This window comes from Triturus cristatus, chromosome 5_1 (assembly GCF_964204655.1).
Source record: "Triturus cristatus chromosome 5_1, aTriCri1.1, whole genome shotgun sequence".
NCBI classification, from domain to species: domain Eukaryota; kingdom Metazoa; phylum Chordata; class Amphibia; order Caudata; family Salamandridae; genus Triturus; species Triturus cristatus.
This window is the reverse complement of record NC_140587.1, coordinates 864,675,673-864,697,001: the sequence shown is the minus strand read 5'-3', so window position 1 is coordinate 864,697,001 and position 21,329 is coordinate 864,675,673. Positions and strand designations below refer to the sequence as shown.

The 21,329-nt window shown below is 42.7% G+C and overlaps 1 protein-coding gene across 1 annotated transcript in view; it reads right to left on the bottom strand.

The window, feature by feature from the left end:
- Nucleotides 1-21,329, bottom strand: part of DOK6 (docking protein 6) — a 1,435,463-nt gene that overhangs the window by 647,415 nt on the left and 766,719 nt on the right. The window lies entirely within an intron of this gene.

Sequence of the window (21,329 nt, the reverse complement as noted above, 5' to 3'; positions counted from 1 at the left end):
ACAAGGGAAAAAATAAATATGGTGCATTACTGTCCTTTCCCCCTGTGATGGTGCACAATTTACACCCTTGTGCCAATGTGGGCACCCTTGCACCATCCGTTGCAGGTAGGATTGTTTTTGTGCAGGAAAGAGCACCTTCCTGCACAAAAACAATCCAGAGATTTGTTTTACTCTCTCCATGTGTGCTGCAAAATGCAGCAAACATGGAAAGAGGAAGAAAGGAGGAGAAATACAAATATTTCTCCTCTTTACGCCTGTTCTGGGGAGTTATAAGGTTTTTTCAGTGCTCCAGGTTTACATGATTGAGAAAAATCTAGTCCAGCGTCAAAATCATTGGGTGTTACATGGGAAAACCCACTGCAACACCCATGGAACACCTCCTTAGCGCAAAGTAAGGCATTGCAGCGACTTGCGCTGCTGTTTTACTCCTTATCTATGAGGCCATGCAAAGCCACGCAGAGTGGCTTTGCGTCACCTCATAGATCGGAGTGAGAGGCTTGCGTTGCCAGAGCATCAAAAAAAGTGAGGCTCTGGCTGCCTAAGCCTCTCTTAAATAAGGCCCAAGGTGTTTTGCAGTGGCAAAGCCTGGTCTGGTGGCTCAGTAGACTAATGCGTCTGCTGCAGGGGCCTGTGTTCAACCTCATGGTCACAGGTTCATATCCAGGCGGGTCCACTCAGCCTTTCATCCATCTGAGGTCGATAAAATGAGTACCATTGAGTTGGGTAACAATAAACAGTAGTGGTGAACGTGCGCTTTACAAATACACGTGTTATGTTATGTTATGTTATTTCGTAAAAAACACCTTTTTACAATATACCAAATCCCTAATTAATGCAAGTCAGAAAAGTCATTCAAACTCACAATGGGCTTATGTAATACTATCTAGTATTGCAAATATCCACGTTAAAGGAACATTCCCCTCTTATCAGCGAATTGAAAAGGAAATAATCAATCACTAATGAATGCAATGGCAATAGCACACCACTGATCTGCTATTGAGCCTCAAGTTAGAGTGTTATGTGATTTACAAGTGGGAAGCTATCCCTGGAGGAACCTTCTCCTTTGGGAATTGGATCTGCCTGCCCCTGAGAGATGTTCCCAGTTTCATTTCTAGCACCTGTTCCTATTTAAAAAAGCACTCCTGCTAGGAATACAAAGACTGGGACAGGGCTCTCCTGGCCCTCGCAAGCCTCCATGCCCACTTTCACATGCAATAACGGGGTCACAAAATGCCTCCTAACTCACTAATATTTATTAGTGGAGGTTTTAAGATCTCCTGTGAATCACCATATTATGATGCAACTGATTAGTATATCCATCACATCACAAAAGGAAGGCCAGGTCCCATCCAGTCAGTGTGCAAAAACACTGATTGCATTGTCACTAACTTTTAGGACATCAGTTCACGAGTGACTTATTCTGGGTTTCCAATATCCCAAATAAAGTTAGTTTAACTCCCGACTTATTAACCATCGGGTTATGCAGTATGTAGGACTTGCTAGAATGAGAGTGCTTTGGATGAGACTGTCTCATCCTTAGCACATCCCCTATGGTGTTAAGGAATGTGACCATCTCGTCCTTTCACTCACTTTTAGGAATCACTCTAGGGCGCACCCCAGGGTGATTCTCTTCTACTTCCCTACGCTGGACGGCATAGGCAGAACCTCCACTGCCAGCCACGCTCTTCCCACAGCGATACAATGACATCAGCACGTACAGAGCACGATGACATCATGGGAGCGAGCTGCTAACTAAACAACACATCGGTGCAGCCCGCTTTCTTTGTTGGTGATCTGCCTGCCACAGAAGAGTCAAGGACCAGGAGAAATGAAATGAAAAGTGGATTTATAAAGCGCAAATTGCTGCCCTAGGGCGTCCAAGCGCTACTTGAAGAGTGAGGTGGGGACGACCGAAGCGATTCATGGAAATTAATTTTGGGGGGCGAAGAGGAAGGTCTTTAAATGTTTACGAAAAGAGGAAAGGTTGGGATTAGATCTGAGTTGAGGGGGTAAGAGGTTCCACAGCTAGGCGGCATTATATGAAAACATCCTGCCGCCAGCGCGTGTTCTCCTGATTCTGGGTACTGTTGCTAGAAAAGCATGGCCGGAGCGGAGTTGTTTCCTAGGATGGTAATGAGTGATAAGGTTTCGGCCAATTGCCGGTCCTTAGTCCCAGAAGGCCTGATGGGCGATGCACAGTGCTTTAAAGGAGATTCTTTGCCGGACCGGTAGCCAATGCAGGCTCCTCAGTCCGGGTTTAGCTGATAATCTCCGTGGCAACTGTAATAATGTCCGAACGGCACAGCTTTGAACGGTCTGCAGCTTACGAAGAGTATAGTCAGGGGCACCAAGGTATAAAGAGTTGCCAAAGTCCAGCCGAGACTGAATCAGACCTTGAACAGCGACCTGCTTGGCCTCCATGGGTAAAAGTGGGAGCACTTTTCTAAGCATCCTAAGTAGGCCAAAACAGGTCGCAGACAACTTCGTAGCCTGAATGTTAAAAGTTAGGGCTTTGTCCAGCCATATTCCCAGACATTTTATATTATCCTTGGATGCCGGTGGAGTGCCTAAGCAGGGGGGCCAAAGAGAGTTGAAAGATGTTGGGGCAGCGGGCCCCAGAAGCATCAGCTCCGTTTTGTCCCCGTTAAGTTTAAGGAAAGATCTCATCATCCATCCTTTCACATCCTCCAGACATTCCCTTAGTCCCCACTGCGCGGAGCCACTATCCTCCTGTGCCAAGCATACCACTAGCTGAGTATCGTCCGCGTAGGAAACGACTTTAATACCAAATGGGCGGACGACCTCTGCCAGTGGTCGCATATAGATATTAAATAGCGCAGGGCTTAGCGATGAGCCCTGCGGGACCCCACCGCTCAGGAGTTTACTGGCGGAAACAATATCTCCCTCAAAAACCTGAAAGGATCTATTGCTTAGGAAGGATTTAAGCCAGCATAATGCCTTGCCTGAAATTCCCATTTCAGAGAGGCGGCAGAGAAGCACACCATGGCTGACAGTGTCAAAAGCTGCGCTTAGATCAAGGAGGATCACTGCCACTGACCCTCCTTGATCCAAGATCCTTCTGGTTTCCTTGGTTACCGCCAATAAGGCGGTCTCCGTCCCATGTTTTGGTCGGAAACCTGTTTGGGTGATATCCAGCAGCTGATTGGACACCAGAAAAGCCGTCAGATGTATATTAATGTGCTTCTCCAAGATCTTGCTTATCCAGGGGAGCAGGGAGATGGGGCGATAATTACTAAAGTCTCCAGGGCCCAAATTGTTTTTTTTTAGCAAGGCGCGGACCATAGCCTGCTTCCAGAGTGATGGAACTACGGCGGCGATGATGGAAGCATTAAGGAGATTCTTGATGGTGGGAAGAACCGCCTGGATTACCGACATCATAGCTTTTGGAGGGGCTGGGTCACAAGGTGATCCGGATTTCACTTGCCGTGCTAAAGACTCCAAAGAGTCCTGTTCCAACATGGGGAAACATTCCAAAATAGCCATGGGTTGAGGAGAGAGTTCCGCATGACAGGGCAATGTCTGAGAAACAAGATGAGAGTCAGTATCAGGAAAGGAAGAATAAATTTGGAGAACTTTTTGGTGAAAGAAGGCTGCCAGATTATTACAGTGCGTTAATGTTTTACAAGGTAGCATAGACGACGGTGGGGCTTTTGTAAGACTCTTCACTATTTGAAAGATTTCCTTGGGTTTTGATTTAGCCCGCAGAATTTGAGTAGAACAATAAATTGCTTGGGCGAGTTTAACCTCGTTTTTGTAAGCTCTGATTGCCTTTCTATAGAGAGCTTTCTCACTTAAGAGAAAGTCAAGGCGCCACCGTCTTTCCAATTTCCTGCAATGCCTCTTTTTTTCCTAAGTTCCTCAGAAAACCAAGGGGCGGATTTTAGTAAGCGTTTTGTGGTCATTTTTCGAAGGGGAAAAATAATCTCCAGAGAGTGCGAGATCCACTCTTCGTACTCCTGATTGGCTATGTTAGGATCCATGTTGAGGGGAGGGCGGGAGCTGGCAAGGCTGTTGGACCAGGATTCCGCAGAGAGTTTCGTCCAGTTTCTAAAATTCTTCTCGCAATGAATTGAGCGGGGTGGTATGCAGGTAGACCATGAAAGAGGGACAAGGAAATGGTCCGTCCATGGAAGAGCAATGGGGTGTCCAGCCTTAAGATCAGAACAGTTGCTAAACACAGGGTCTAGTAAATGGCCCTTAGAATGAGTGGCAGAGTCGACCAGCTGCTCCAGTTGTAAGGCCGCTAGGTCATTCGCTAACTCGATAGCGATATGGTCATGGGCGGCATCAAAATGGAAATTGAGGTCGCCCAACACTGTATAGTTCGAAAGTGTTGTAACATCTTCGGCTAAAATCGAGGGTAAGACCTTATGAAACTGCCTCGAGGGGCCTGGAGGTCTATAGACCAGGGTGCCTGAGAAGCAGGTGTTGGGGGAAAAGTTAATACTAAAAGCAAAGCTTTCACAGTCGGGGATAGAGCTAGCCATGCATCGACAAGAGTATTGTTCTTTATATACAATTGCCAGGCCGCCTCCTCTCCCACCCGACCAATCCTTTCGTAGAATTTGAAAGCCCGGGGGTAGAGCTGATACGATATCTGGGTCAGAGTCTGGCATCAGCCAGGTTTCTGTTAGGAAGGTTACATCGGGGCTGTGTTCCTCCAACATAAGATTGATTTCGGTCTTATGCTTAGGTAAAGATCTACAATTTAAGAGCAGCAGATTAAAATCCTGTTTCTTGGAAGGAGACTGAGTAATATAGAACTCATGTTTACACAAAGGGCAGACCGCAGGTAGGTCCAGTGCATTAAAAAGGTGCAGACAGTCTGTTTTCCTAGTATAGCGCAGACTTAATAGCTCATCTGCACTATAGAGCCGTGTATGGCGCTTACTGGAGGTACCTGGTGGGCTAGTTGGACCCCAGGGACCCACAGGATTCGACGGGACTTAATCCCCAAACTTAAAATGTGCCGTGGGGCGTGTTTACACAGTGGTGAAGGGAGGGGACGGGCCTGAGGTGACGTGTGAAAACACGCCAGGTACCTCCAGTAAGAGCCACAGACCTGCGTTGCAGAGAGGTGGTCCAGGCAAAGCCTCTTTTTACACCTCTCTGCAACGCAGATCTGTGGCGCTTAGTGGAGGTACCTGGTGGGCTAGTTGGACCCCAGGGACCCTCAGGATTCGATGGGACTTAATCCCCCAACTTAAAACGTGCCATGGGCTGTGTTTACACAGTGGTGAAGGGAGGGGGCGGGGCCTGAGGTGACGTGTGCAAACACGCCCTGTGGCGCATTTTAAGTTGGGGAATTAATTTCCCTTCAATCTTGAGGGCCCCTGGCTGCCAACTAGCCCACCAGGTGCTTCCAGTAAGTGCCACTGCGCTGCATTGCAGAGAGGTGGTGCAGGCCATGCCCCTTTTTACACCTCTCTGCAAGCCCTAACACCCCCACAAAAAAAACAAAAATATGCACTGCTAGTGAAAAAAAAGTAACAATCTTTTTTTGCATATGACAAAAGCAAGAAAAAATAAAGCAAAAACAAATATAAAGGCAGTAAGACAGAGTATAACAATTTTTACGCCTCCGTAGCCTCTGTAGGCTACTGAATCAACTGGCTCAGTACCAGTAACAAACAGCCCCTGCCAACTCACAGCAGTAACTAACCAAAAAAGAACAGAAATAATACACAACTACTTTTGGCACACAAAACAAATTCACCGTAGCAGACATCTTTCACCAACACACACCAACTATAGCATTATCAAAAACCATGTTAATAAACAATGTTATAATTCCCATGCAACAAACCATATATGGCAAAATGAAGCAGAGTAAATGTAAAAAAACAAATATCAAACTTGTACCATACCAGGGGACAAAATGGGGCACAAACAAGCAATATACCACCAAATAAATCAAACAGAAAATGCTCAGCAAAAACTATAACATAATATGGTGCTAGGCAGGTGCGAGTGAAGCTCTGTGATGGGAGCACCCTTGCTCCTGCCAAACACAGATAATAGCATTGGAGAAATAGAATCCCTGGTATTCTAGTGGCTTTTTCAACTTCCCAGGGTTCAGAACTTGGGCAGGTCAGGTGGATTTATCTCAAAGATACTCAAAGAAGCAAATAGACAGATCAGAAAGTCACTGATTTTAATCCTGGTTGTTGTACTGGGGAACAACTTTTTCTCTCATCGTCATATGTTGTCTAGCTGCTTCAGCTTAATGGCCGAAACCAGTGACTGTTAGATGGATGTGGCAGACAACCAAATACATGTTGTCTACAGAAGACTCTTGGGGGAGGCACCTAAGAAATTGCAAATAAGGCATAGTCATAAAATATTCAATGCCATGGGACAGCTTTACAAGCCCCCTGCGCCATCAGTACATCACTTTTCGTGACGTACTTGTGGCGCATATTACTGCTCTATATTTACAAGGACAGGAAAAGCCACCCTGTCCTTGTAAATATGGCCCCTTTAGATGCAGCACTTTGTGTGAAAGGGGCGTTCCATGGGTGTTGCTGTGGGTGTTCCCACGCAACAAGCAAGCGCATTTGTAGAGTGGTGGGCAAAGTGGGCGTGGCATGGTACGAGTACTTACTAGAGGTGCTGTGTGGGACTGACTGGAGATAATAGTTTGGGAAGTTTGCCCCCAAGGATGTACTTGGGGGCCAACTACCCCTCTTGTTATCTCCAGTATGTCCCACACAGTGGGATTGCTAAGACGTCTTTGGAGGCCAGGGCCCCCTTTCGCTACCACTCTGCAAACGTGCCTCGTGGCAGACTACGGGATGGGGGATGAAGTCCAATTTAATCCTGAGGGAGTTTGGGGGCAGAGAACCCCTCCTGGTACCTCCTGTAAGTCATACACAGCAAAATTCCTGAGCGTTGGTTGGACGCACAGCACCCTTTCTCCACCACTCTGCAAACACGACTACTAGTTAAAGTAGCATATTTCTGCACCTCTGTCTGAGAGGTAGTTTTAATCCCCTTGCCCTATTATGTCCTAGGGCCTTACAGAGGAGGTCATGCTAATCACAGGGGTACTCCAACGCATAGTGTTCCCTAGTGTATGTAGGTGTTTTCACTGTATCCTAAGTGTCTTTTAGCACAGCACTGGCCCTAGGCCTGGTTAGTCAGAGTCAGTTACCACCAGTACCCACCTGAAAAAGTTGTGGGCACAAGATGGTTTAGCAACAAGGCCTCTTTCTACTCCTCTGTTGGTTCTTTCTGCACATGTCTTGCTTCTTCCTGCACTTTTCTTTGTCTTTGTGGAATTCTGTTGCTTCTTTCTGCATTTCTTTTGCTTCTTTCTGTGCGTTTTATCTTCTTTCTTCACATGTCCTACCTCTGTAGGCATAGTTAGACACTAGCATTTGAAAAACCTTTGAAATTCACTGAAAAAAACATAGGTTTTAGGCACGCTATAGTTAGAAATTAGTATTTAAAAAACCTTTGAAATTCACTGAAAAAACCATAGGTTTCAGGCACGTTATAGTTAGAAATTAGCATTTTAAAAAAACTTAGAAATTCACTGAAAAAACCATAGGTTTAAGGGAAAGTTACAGTTAGTTGGACATTTCACTCGTTATAGTTAGTTCAGCTAACTATAACTCGTGCCTCCGCAATGCACTGCTGATGATGTCACATATTACATCACTCATGACATGGTCAGTGACATCACTGATGACATCACTGATGACATCTCAAATGACATCACCGATGACATCACTGATGACATCATCTATGTGATAAATTGATGCATCTTCTCACACCCTAACATAACCTTTGATACACCCACTCTAAATTACAGACTGCCATTCTCAAAACCATAAACACTCCAACACCAATAACTACATACCCACTCACTGATTCTTAGGTTTACACACACATCTACACACTCACCCGTACAGTCACTCATACTTATGGTCACTCAGTACAGGACTATCATGCACTCATACACCTATATAGAAACTCACACACCGCCACTTATCCATAGAGGTACTCACACACCTAGTCAGTCATGCAAATAATGATTCACACTGCCATACAAGCACAGACTCATCCATACAGCCACTCTCACAATCACACTCTCACTTATAGCCATTTATATACTCCAACACACATATATACTGCCTTTCACATATGTAGTTACTAACACATATACAACTGAGATATATATTCCCTCAGTAACACACCCATACAAACACTCACCCACCCATACAGTCCATCACAGATGCACTCTTGAAACCATGCACCCAGTGAATCACCCACTCACACATGTATGTACAGAGTCACACACACCCCACCCACACAAACACTCAGGCACCCATACAGATACTCAGACAACCAATCAATAACCCATATAGACACGTATGTAGCTATTCGCAAACCCATGCAACTGCTTACACACCAACAGACAGACGGATACAGACATTCACACAGTTTACTCACTAACCCATGCATTCAGTAAGATAAGTTTAATCACTCACTTATAGAGTCAGCCACGCACCTACTAAATCATCCATTCAGACACTTTTACACCCACTCATTCTTCAATACGCCTTTCCCTATATATATTAAACATATCTAAACTTTACAGAAACACACAGTCACTGGATGATGTCATCAGTGATGTCATTTGAGATGTCATCATTGATGTTATCAGTGATGTCACTGACCATGTCATGAGTGATGTAATATGTGACGTCATCAGCAGTGCATTGCGGGGGCGCGAGTTATAATTAGCTGAACTAACTATAACGGGGGAAATTCTCTGGTTTTGTACGAGTGAAATGTCCAACTAACTATAACTTTCCCTAAAACCTATGGTTTTTTCAGTGAATATATATATATATATATATATATATTCACTGAAAAAACCATAGGTTTCACACACGTTATAGTTAGGAATTAGCATTTAAAAAACCTTGCAAATTCACTGAAAAAACCATAGGTTTCACACATGTTATAGTTAGCGGAAATTTTACTGATAAAAAACCAATGAAATTCCCCCGTTATAGTTAGTGCAGGCAACTATAACTCACGCGACCGCAATCTTCTGCTGATGACATATGTGTCTTTATGAAAAAAAAATATTTGTAATATATGTATAGCTAAAAATGTATGGAAGAAGACATGGGCAAATAAGTGTCTAAATACAGTATTAGCATCAGCAGAGGATTGCGGTCGCGTGAGTTATAGTTGCCTGCACTAACTATAACGGGAGAATTTCATTGGTTTTTTATCAGTAAAATTTCCGCTAACTATAACATGTGTGAAACCTATGGTTTTTTCAGTGAATATATATATATATATATATATATATATATATATATATATATATATATATATATATCCACGAACTCCTCGTAAGTTTTCTTAATCCTTCGAACACAAAGGAGCGTAGACCACATCAAATTGGCGGTAGAATGCGTTTATTTTCCCCTCAGTACAGCGATGTAGCAGCCATATATAAATATATATGTTCCTCCACAAAGCCACTGTTTGCCGAACAACTTGCGGGCGGGTGCCGATTTCGTGACAGTGGCAGTCACGCACTAATGTTCACCAACAACTCCCCAAAGGGATTAACAACGCACTCCACGGACTCTTTCACCTTTCAAATGCTTTTGCAAAGTTTTTTAAATGCTAATTCCTAACTATAACGTGTGTGAAACCTATGGTTTTTTCAGTGAATTTGTACGGTTTTTTAAATGCTAAGTTATGTATTTTTTTTTTTTTTTAAGGTTTTTCACCGTGCGCGCTCCGTGCGCTTCGCGCACCGAGCGCCCACGTTACGCAATTCGCGGAATTTTTCCGTTTATACCGTACGCGCACGCTACGCGTACTCCGCGATTTTTCGTCAAAAAATTAAAATACGTTTTGGCCCTTAGGGGTCCTCCTGGGACCCCCTGACAAAGGCTAGGGGGTCAGGAACTGTCCACCCTGCCCTCTTTTCACGTTCTCCACCTTTGTTTTTTATCCCCTCACACTGCGAGAGACAAAATGGCGGCCGACACTTCCTGGTTTCGACCGATTCGAATGTTTACTAAGATCTAACAACCAATCAGAATCGCGCTCGCGCACGGCAGCGTGCGCGTACGGTAAGTTTTACCGTACGCGCACGGAGCGCGCCTATAGATATATATATGCTTTTAAATGCTATTTTATCAGGAAATACCAAACAGATTTACACCAGACCTGCAAAAGGCACATCCCTGACCTGAGGACTACCTCTCTGCCAAATTTCAAGAAATTCTGTTCAGCCGTTCGGGCTGTAGCTTGGACTAAAGGTCCTATGGAAAAATGCATGGGGAAAACACGTTTTGGGACCCCCCCTTTTTCTCAGCCCCCGCTTGACGAATCCCCCCGAGACTTTCAGGGAAGGAGCGGATCGGAGCGCCCCACCTATTTTGAAAATTTCGCGAGGATTCGTCAATCGGCGCCAAAGTTATTCCAAATAGAATGTTGCGGATTTCCTATGGAAACACGGTCCTAACTATAACTATCTACTGGCGACCGCCAGTAGATAATATATATATATATATATATATATATATATTCACTGAAAAAACCATAGGTTTCACACATGTTATAGTTAGGTGGATATTTCACTCATAAAAAACCAATGAAATTCCCCCGTTATAGTTAGTTCAGATAACTATAACTCGCGCGCCCGCAATCCACTGCACATGATGTCACATATTACATCACTCATGACATGGTCAGTGGCATCACTGATGACATCATCCTTGTGATAGAGTGGCGGTCGTGCGAGTTATAGTTATCTGAACTAACTATAACGGGGGAATTTCATTGGTTTTTTATGAGTGAAATATCCACCTAACTATAACATGTGTGAAACCTATGGTTTTTTAAGTGAATTTGCAAGGTTTTTTAAATGCTAATTCCTAACTATAACGTGTGTGAAACCTGTGGTTTTTTCAGTGAATTTGTACGTTTTTTTAAATGCTAATTTATTTATGTATTTTTTTTTATATATTTACTTTACAATAAACTAAGTATTAAAAATTATTATTATTTTTTTTTTGGTTTTCACCCTGCGATTTAAAAAAAAAAAAAAAACATTTTTTTTGGGGGGGGGGTTTCAGGAGGTGCGCACTGTGCGCGCACCCCCGCGATTTAAAAAAAAAGAAATTTTTTTTTTTGCCTTCGGGGTCCTTCAGGGACCCCCTGACAAAGGCTAGGGGGTCAGGAACTCTCTATCCTGCTCCCTTTTCACGTTCGCCACCTTCCTTTTTCACTCTCGCACTGAAAACAAACAAAATGGCGGCCGACACTTCCTGATTTCGACCGATTCGAACGTTGACTAACATGTAACCACCAATCAGAATTACGCTCGCGCACGTTAGGGTGCTCGCACGGTGCTCGCACGGTGCGCGCACCCTGCGCGCGTATAGATATATGTATGCTTTTAAATGCTATTTTCTCCGGAAATACTGAACAGATTTACACCAGACCTGCAAAATGCACTTCCTTGACCTTATGGCTACCTCTCTGCCAAATTTCAAGTAATTCTGTTCAGCCGTTCGGGCTGTAGCTGCGACTAAAGGTCCTATGGAAAAATGCATGGGGAAAACGCGTTTTGGGACCCCCCTTTTTTCTCGCCCCCCGCTTGACGAATCACCCCGAGACTTTCAGGGTAGGAGCTGAACAGAGCGCCCCATTAGTTTTGAAAATTTCGCGAGGATTCGTCAACCGGCGCCAAAGTTATTCAAAATAGAATTTTGAGATTTCCTATGGAAACACGGTCCTAACTATAACTATCTACTGGCGACCGCCAGTAGATAATATATATATATATATATATATATATATATATATATATATATATATATATATATATATATATATATATATATATATATATATATATATATATATATATATATATATATATATATAATATATATATATATATATATATTCAAATCTCCAACTTGCCCTCCGGCACGGCAGCACTCCCCAACAACAACTCTGGGTACAAGCTCACTGTCCACTTTGTCCTTTCAATCCTCATGTCGACACTTATTTGCCTGACGCATCCGCCATCATCAGAGGCTTTCGACGAAGAGATCGTGCTTTGTTGACACACCCACATAATCTATAATTACACGCCCATGGATGGGCTCGCTCAGGTGAGTGAAACGCATTGCATTCTGGATTGTGTGGTGCGTTTAATTAGTCCCATGATGGTTGCCCAAATTTTGACTGTCAAGGCTCCTTGATGGGCCCCCAAAGTGTTGATGAGCCATAAATCCCTGTTGCTGGTCCATACGAGACCCAGAAGATTCCAGGCTCCGTGGCCCCCTTTCATGTGGGGTGGTGCAAGCCGTCGCGGCTGGGCCGACCGCGTACAAATTCAAAGCTCCAACTTGCCCTCCGGCACGGCAGCACTCCCCAACAACAACTCTGGGTACAAGCTCACTGTCCACTTTGTCCTTTCAGTCCTCATGTCGACACTTATTTGCCTGACGCGTTTCTGGGCATCCGCCCTCATCAGAGGCTTTCGACGAAGAGATCGTGCTTTGTTGACACACCCACATAATTTATAATCACTCTGATAATGAGAGTGGTGAAGAAGACTTCCCTGACATTTTACTGGTCAAGTAATCGCATAATTATGACCCCTTGTTTCCTGAGCATTATGTCCAGAGAGAGCTTTTTCAATGGCATTCGAGCACCATTGCCAAGAGATCACCCAGATCAGTCTCAGCCCCTAATGTGCAGTAGGGGTGACACAGGCACACACACACATGCTCTCTTTCGCATGTGCACACAGGTTCACAACCAGAACATACACTCTCACACACCCATTCTCAGCAGAGCGGCAACCAATATTGAAAAATAAACGTATTGGGTTGAAGCAGTGATCTTGGGAGGGAAGCTTCGATGGTCCCTGGATATTTGGGACAGCCACATCTTCTCAGTGGCTAACCTTACTATGGGTCAGCCAGTGAGAGGAGGCAGCAGTCTGTTACTCATCACAGAGCGGAATGGGGTGAGAGAAACTGCTGACCCCACCCCACTGAAGCATCACTGATGGACTCTGAGCCCTGAGCACTTTAGGGCTCAAAACTGAAACACCCAGTTCCAAGTCTACCTGTGACATGCAACCTCATCATGAGAAGGAGGACCTCCAAGTGCTTTACTGGGCAGAGGAGTTCAAGCCCACACAGCTGTGAAATCATCAGCCTGGCAAATTTCTGCTCAGGCAGCCAGGCGCCTGCGCATATAGCGCCTGTACAGGACCTGGATGGTTGATCCAAGCACAGAGAGCCTGTCAGGCTGGCCTTTGCTCAGCCTGAATGAGACTCTTCATGTTTGCAACCCCCTCCACCCTTATCAATGAGCCACTGCTGACCCAGAACATGATAGGCTCTTTAAATTTCATCCATTGCTAAATCACTTTATAGTGCTTTTTTCTGTCACATATATTCCGGGTGAGAATGGATCTGTGGATGAGTCTCTAGTAAAGTACTAGGGGCAGCTATTGTTTAGACAGTATGTACCCAGCAAAAGAGCCTGGTATGGTATTAAACTGTAGATGTTATGTGATAGGGCCAATTTATACACTCATAATTTTAGAGCATACACTGGCAAACATTCTACTACTAACCTTCCTGATTGCTCACCATCTTTAGGAGTCTGTGATGAAATTGTGTGGGATTTATCCCGTTCTCTTTTTCACATGTGGTCAAAATGTTATACTTGGACACTTTTTACACTGGATTGCAATTGTTTCAGGAATTGCACAAAGTTGAAATTGTGATTTGTAGCACCATATGGAGGAACCACAAATAATTTCCAAACAAGTACCTTGTAGTGCAATGAAGTGCATGCTATCAGATTTCATGACCAACAAAATGCCCCTAAGTTTCCAAACATGCATTATGAACATTTGACACCTATTAGTGTTTGGGGTCAGGATGAGGAAGTCTACAAACCAACATGTATCTTGATCTACAACAAGTAAGTTGGTGGTGTAAACAGAATTGATCAAAGACTGGTACCTCATAATGCTTCATGTAAGACTGCTGTGTGGAGCAACAAGTTGGTGGCGCAATTTGGGCATTTAGCTATAATTAATGCTTATGTGGTGTACCAAACCACTTCTCCAGAAAACAGGTTTCTTTTCCACAATTTCGAAGTGGTATTGACAGACAGACTTAGTGCTGTTGATGCGCCTGCGATTGACGGATCGGTAATTGGAGCACATTGTAAGTGTACCTGACTATCATTTTGCAGATGGCATTGCTCCAACACCTAAAAAATAAATTCTAAACTGGAAATGGCGAGTATGTAACTAAAGAGGTGCATGTAAAGAGAGAAGTTATTACTGTCGTTTGTGTCCGTCGAAGCCTGGCCTTTGTCTTTCTTCTTTTAATAGGCTGTACCACACTGTGTTGAAATATTGGAAACAGCCTTGAATGATAGGCAAATTTACATTTGCCCACTGTTTAGTGAGCAGCATGTTTGTATCTTAACTGTCATGATTTTTTAAGCAGAGGAAGCCCCTCTTTTTTGAATGTATGACACGAGATGTGGGGAGAATGAGCATACATGAGCATACATGTTGTTACTGTCTGATGATGACATTAATTCTTCCAAGTATTTTGTGACTTTGGATGCAGATGGGGAGTGATTGCAGATGTGCTAGTTGATAGCTAGCAGATTAGTGCATACTTTAAAATATGAGTGTCAAAGATGTGGGTTACAGGTGCCTTCTATTTTAAGTTTAAAGTGGTGAAAAATGTGGTTGCTGTATGACTGAAGACGTATGATTGATTACGGTTTTGTTTGGTGATTGGTTGCAGTGGAGAAGCTGAAGATATAAGTGAATAGTGTGTAGATGGCAGTGGTGAATGGTGTTAGATCAGATGTAGTTGTTATTGGCCTACATGTGAAGTTTGTGTGGATAATTGCATGGCAAGTGAATTTTACTGTGAACGGAAACCAACTGTGATATTAGAGGCTTGTGAGGGTTGGTCAATGATAAGGCCCATAGGAATCAATGGGAAGCCAGTTACCATTACCGAATCGGTAATGGGGGGAGCTCAATCAAGGGTGGCAGGGTGTCACATTGACACCCTGTTGCACCCCTGATTCCTGCATGTGTGCACATGTGGCACACATACATGCCCTGAGGGCATGTGTGTCTGCCACATTGCACACATCTAAGGGCCAAATAATGCATTTACAGAGACATTCTTCATTTACCACCAACTTTCAGTTGGTGGTAAATAACGAATCCCCACACCCACCATACACTCCCCCTACATCTCATTTCTGTATTCGGTATTTACCGAATCGGTAAAATTACCGAATACAGAAATGATCCCCCTACATCTCAAAAGCCTAAATACCGGTCGGTAACGGTATATTTACCGAAAATCGGCCGTTACCGACCGGTATTGGGCTACCTACATATGGCCCTTGGTGCCATGTCATGGCTTCACTGATCACACTGAATATGACTTGGGATCCTATTTTGCTATTTGTAGGTTTTGATTTTTGAGTGAATCAGGAGTTCTTATTTTTTATTTTATTTATATTTTTATGTCTTTTTTTACCTTTTCATATTGGGGATCAAAAGGCACAGCAGACCTCTATACTATCCCTTTCTTTCACGTGTGGTATGTGTTGTAATCTAGGAAGTTATAATGCATCTACTCTCTGTTTCTGTCCTTGCCTTGCTGCTCAGTCTGTGTGATGGAAAGGTCAATGTGCCAACAAGGGATTTACTTTAAGGTGATCAGTTAATTCTAAATTTAAGTGATTTGAATCAATAAGTATGTTAAGATGAATTAACATCAATATGAAATCAATTCCATGAACTAAACATCATAAATATCTAATGATGACAACGCACACGGGGATTTCTTTTTGTGATTTAATCACAGTGATTTTTATAGTTTTATCCAAGTAAAAAAGAGTACAAAAAGGAATATAAATAAGAGCAATATATCGTGAAAACAGGGAACGGAATTAAGTCCTCTTTTCATCTGAATATACACATCAATTCCTGGGCGGTTTGAACAGAGATGAAACTCTTTCTGAGCATACAATCTACTGTACATAACATGTAAACTGGAATTGGATGGTAAAGTCGACGTTTCGGTCTTGGGTGTAGTCAATCCGTCAGACCATCTTCAGGACAATAATTGCTTATATAAGGACTCCTAAACAATACAATGCAAATAGTTACATGAAAGTAAACATAATCACACTAATAAATCAATATACAAAATTTAAAAATTTAGACTTCAACCCGTGTGCGAACAGGACAATTGTCAGTATCATTTATCAGAAAGAGGGGACAAAGTCAAAATCTGATATCGAGAAAAAAATTATTATTTCATAATCAATTCAACCATTTACTTTCTATAGAGATACATAAATTTCATCAGTAGCCATGTTTACTTAAAGGTATCCGTGGCGTTCTCACGTTAAACTTTGTTTGAAATCATGTGGACATTTGAGCTACGAATCAAGAAGAACACTTAATCCTGCTATGCCAGAGAAATAGTGAATAGTATCCTACCATGTAGAGCTTAGCAACAGCGACTGCCAGTTCTTTTAAGGAATAATCGTAGTTGCAGTTCAACACAGTTGTGAGCTAAAAAAGTAAATTATTATTAGTTATTTTTACTTTTTTACTTTTTTAGCTCACAACTGTGTTGAACTGCAACTACGATTATTCCTTAAAAGCACTTGACAGTGCAGTGCGCAATCAGGCTGCCCCTGAATCAGACGGATCACATTTCGTATTTCGAAAACTAACGACGGTAAAGTAAGTTAGAATTTAATGCACTCTTTGCCCATAGATCTGTCAGTAGCATATTCCATCAGCTATATGCAAAACATTATCTTTTGATGAATTTTGAGCATAGCCTCATTCGATTTATTAAAATTCTGTTTAGATGTAGATTAGTGAGCCAAACTGCAACACTTTCTTTTCTGTGCTGTTTATATCAATCATTTAAACTTTAAGAACAAATTGATCCTATGTACCAATTGTTAAAGACTAGGCAAAGAATTTGGTTTTTAATAAAACCAACACCTTCATTGTTACCTATGTTAGAATAAGAGAAATAACATACAGGTGAATGAATAGATAATTTATGACTACTCATTTTTTGTACAGCAATAAAATCACTGCAGGATTGACTTCCGCAATAACACGAACTGGCAGTCGCTGTTGCTAAGCTCTACATGGTAGGATACTATTCACTATTTCTCTGGCATAGCAGGATTAAGTGTTCTTCTTGATTCGTAGCTCAAATGTCCACATGATTTCAAACAAAGTTTAACGTGAGAACGCCACGGATACCTTTAAGTAAACATGGCTACTGATGAAATTTATGTATCTCTATAGAAAGTAAATGGTTGAATTGATTATGAAATAATAATTTTTTTCTCGATATCAGATTTTGACTTTGTCCCCTCTTTCTGATAAATGATACTGACAATTGTCCTGTTCGCACACGGGTTGAAGTCTAAATTTTTAAATTTTGTATATTGATTTATTAGTGTGATTATGTTTACTTTCATGTAACTATTTGCATTGTATTGTTTAGGAGTCCTTATATAAGCAATTATTGTCCTGAAGATGGTCTGACGGATTGACTACACCCAAGACCGAAACGTCGACTTTACCATCCAATTCCAGTTTACATGTTATGTACAGTAGATTGTATGCTCAGAAAGAGTTTCATCTCTGTTCAAACCGCCCAGGAATTGATGTGTATATTCAGATGAAAAGAGGACTTAATTCCGTTCCCTGTTTTCACGATATATTGCTCTTATTTATATTCCTTTTTGTACTCTTTTTTACTTGGATAAAACTATAAAAATCACTGTGATTAAATCACAAAAAGAAATCCCCGTGTGCGTTGTCATCATTAGATATTTATGATGTTTAGTTCATGGAATTGATTTCATATTGATGTTAATTCATCTTAACATACTTATTGATTCAAATCACTTAAATTTAGAATTAACTGATCACCTTAAAGTAAATCCCTTGTTGGCACATTGACCTTTCCGTATTTATCTGCCCAAGCCCTCAAGGGTATATTGGGTCTGACCCCTATTCAATATCAGTCTGTGTGATGTCATCGGAATGTTGGGTGTGTTTGAGTGGAAGGAAAGATCAGTTGGGAGATGGGCTGAGCGGGAGGCTGCTCCTGGTGGGGCATTGTGGGGCATTGAATGGCTTTGAAGAAGGCCTAGCATGTGGCTAATGTGGATCTTATCTAAGGAATAAAACAACGATCCTGAACTACATCACCTGGACTATGTACCTTTCTTTTAATTGTAACACTGGCGACGAGTTAAAGAACCTGCGTGTACCTTCAAAGGATTTTGGACTTGTGAAACTTAAGAGCCAACCTTGGATGAATTTGGGAACTGAAGAAGCGCATAAAAGGAGAAATAGGAAGTAATCTTGCACTCCACATGCCCCACCAGTGACCAAAGACCGGTCAGCCCTGTCGTGGATGTGCTAGATCATGGACTTGGGTGAGTGATTCCCCAAAAGACTAGTTTGGCTGTGGTTTTGGACATTTCTGACTATCTGGGAACGGTCAGCTCTAGCCTGGGCCTGCCGATTTCTGCTGTTTTACCGTCAAGCCAGCTCTTGCTACATTATCCCTGTTTTGGACTGTTTGATAAACTACTGTTTTGGAATAAGAGTGGGATCGCTACTGAGTGGAAAACTGCTGTCATCAGACTTTTTGGCTTGACCTGTGTACCACCTGTGTCGAGCGTTACAGTGAAGAGACTGCAACCACGAGATTTCATTTGTCAGCTGGTTGATCTTGGGCACAATTTCGTTTTGCTATAAGATCCTCATCAAATGGATTTTGCCACTAGACTTGAGGAACTGTGGGGCATCGTTTTGTTTTGGCACTAATCGTGTCAGGGTGTATGACTCTCTGTCAGAGTCTGAGGAGAGGATCAACCGTCAGCGTTAGGATGTTTGGTCAACAGTATGCCAAGTGAAGATGTTTGACAGCGCCTGGCGGAATATACACTCTGGGACAGTGTCGGGTGAAGTTTGGGCTATTAGTCATTTATTTTTATTTTTTCTGTCTACACGGAGGGTTTGTCAGGGTGTCGTTTTTATTTGAACATGCCACGAGATCAGCTTAAGCGTGCGCGCACTTACTTCATCGTGACGTGTCCAGCATTCAGCAATCCTCTGTGACGAGGTGTGATTTCGTAGGATGTGATGCCCAGGGATGCTGCCCAGTGACGCATGGATGCAGATACGCGCCGGGAGCCACCCGGGGTGGCGTCATGAAGCGTGCTGCCATTTTGAGTTTGGCCATTGCGCAGAGATTTTGAAGTATTGACTGGAGTTCCTGTTTTCCAACCACGAGTCTTCACGAGTTTTCACGGCAACTCTCAGAGGTCTTGGCTGTTTCTGGTGGATTTCAAGGACCCCACAAGCCAGGTGTCTAACAAGGGTGTTTTTTTAATGCTTTTAAGCCAACCAACGATTTTGGATTGTTTTTTTTGGCTTTTCTGGCTTTGCATTACTGTGGTCCATACGAGGTCTGTTATGAACTGTTCGTTTTTGAAGGAACTCCTTTAGAGCTGCATACAACTCATAATGCATACAACTCATAGAGCTGCATACAACTCATAATGAAGAGTTTCCTGCTGGTGACTATATCGGGTGAGAGATCGCTCACCGGCGTCAGAGACTTTCCTTTTCTTCATTTTGTTTTTGCGTTACTGATTGGTTGTTTTGTTTTAAGGGGTGGATTTTGTGTGCTTTTTATGCGATGAAGTACCAATTACCGTTATCTGTTCCGATATTTGTATGAGAGGGGGTGAGTGAGTGAAGTGTCTTTGTTTTGCATCTGTTTGAATAGTGAGGGAGAGGCAGTGTCCCTGGTCTTGTTGGTGTACGTCTTTTATTAGTTTGCTTTTTGTGAGGTGTTTGGTCTGTGTGCGTTATGGGTGCGCACATGAGAAGACTTCTTTTGAAGCTTTTTGGTCTTATCTGTTTGGTTTTTCCCTTAGATTGGTGGTTACCTCATGTGAGGTGGTTAGTCTGTGCGTTAAGGGTGCGCATGTAAAGAAGACTCCTTATTTAGAGGCTTCTCAGTTTTCCCTGTCTGGTTTTACCCTTCAATTGGTAGGTTATTTGAGTGAAGTGTTGGCCTGTGTGTGACGGGTGCGCACATGAGAAGACCCCTTCTTTTGAAGCTTCTCTGTCTTCACTGTTTTGGTTTTACCCTCTGAATTGGTTGTTACCTCGTGTGAGGTGTTGGACTGTGTGTTACGGGTGCGCACATGAGAGGACCCCTTCTTTTGAAGCTTCTTTGGTTTCGCTGTTTTGGTTTTACCCTCTGATTTGGTTGTTACCTCGTGTGAGGTGTTGGACTGTGTGTTACGGGTGCGCACATGAGAAGTCTCCTTCTTTTGAAGCTTCTCTGTTTTCACTGTTTTGGTTTTACCCTCTGAATTGGTTGTTACCTCGTGTGAGGTGTTGGACAGTGTGTCACGGGTGCGCACATGAGAAGACTCCTTCTTTTGAAGCTTCTCTGATTTGCCTGTTTGGTTTTATCCTTTTGAATTGGTTCTTATCTTGTGCAAGGTGTTGGACTGTATGTTACGGGTGAGCACAAGAGTATTTGTATCATCAATGTGTGTCTTTCTATTATCGCACAATTAATTTATTTAATCTTGTTGCAAAAATGTACTTTGTTCTTGCATTTTACTATCTGCATATATTGCATGATAGTTCGTTGTTAATGCATTTTGCTATCTTCATGATTTGCACAATAGTACATTGTTTTTGCATGTTCATATTTTCATTAATTTGATGAGGGGGGGATGTGTTGTAATCTAGGAAGTTATAATGCATCTACTCTCTGTTTCTGTCCTTGCCTTGCTGCTCAGTCTGTGTGATGTCATCGGAATGTTGGGTGTGTTTGAGTGGAAGGAAAGATCAGTTGGGAGATGGGCTGAGCGGGAGGCTGCTCCTGGTGGGGCATTGTGGGGCATTGAATGGCTTTGAAGAAGGCCTAGCATGTGGCTAATGTGGATCTTATCTAAGGAATAAAACAACGATCCTGAACTACATCACCTGGACTATGTACCTTTCTTTTAATTGTAACAGTATGTTGTACTTTGTTAGCAATTTTTTAAAACACAGACAGGATCTGTCTAGTTAGTCTCCCTTACCTTTGTCAGTATTGATGGCACAATGTTTTTGCCCCCAAAAGTTTTTTTATAAAGGTCTCATCATTTTTCTTTGTCAGACT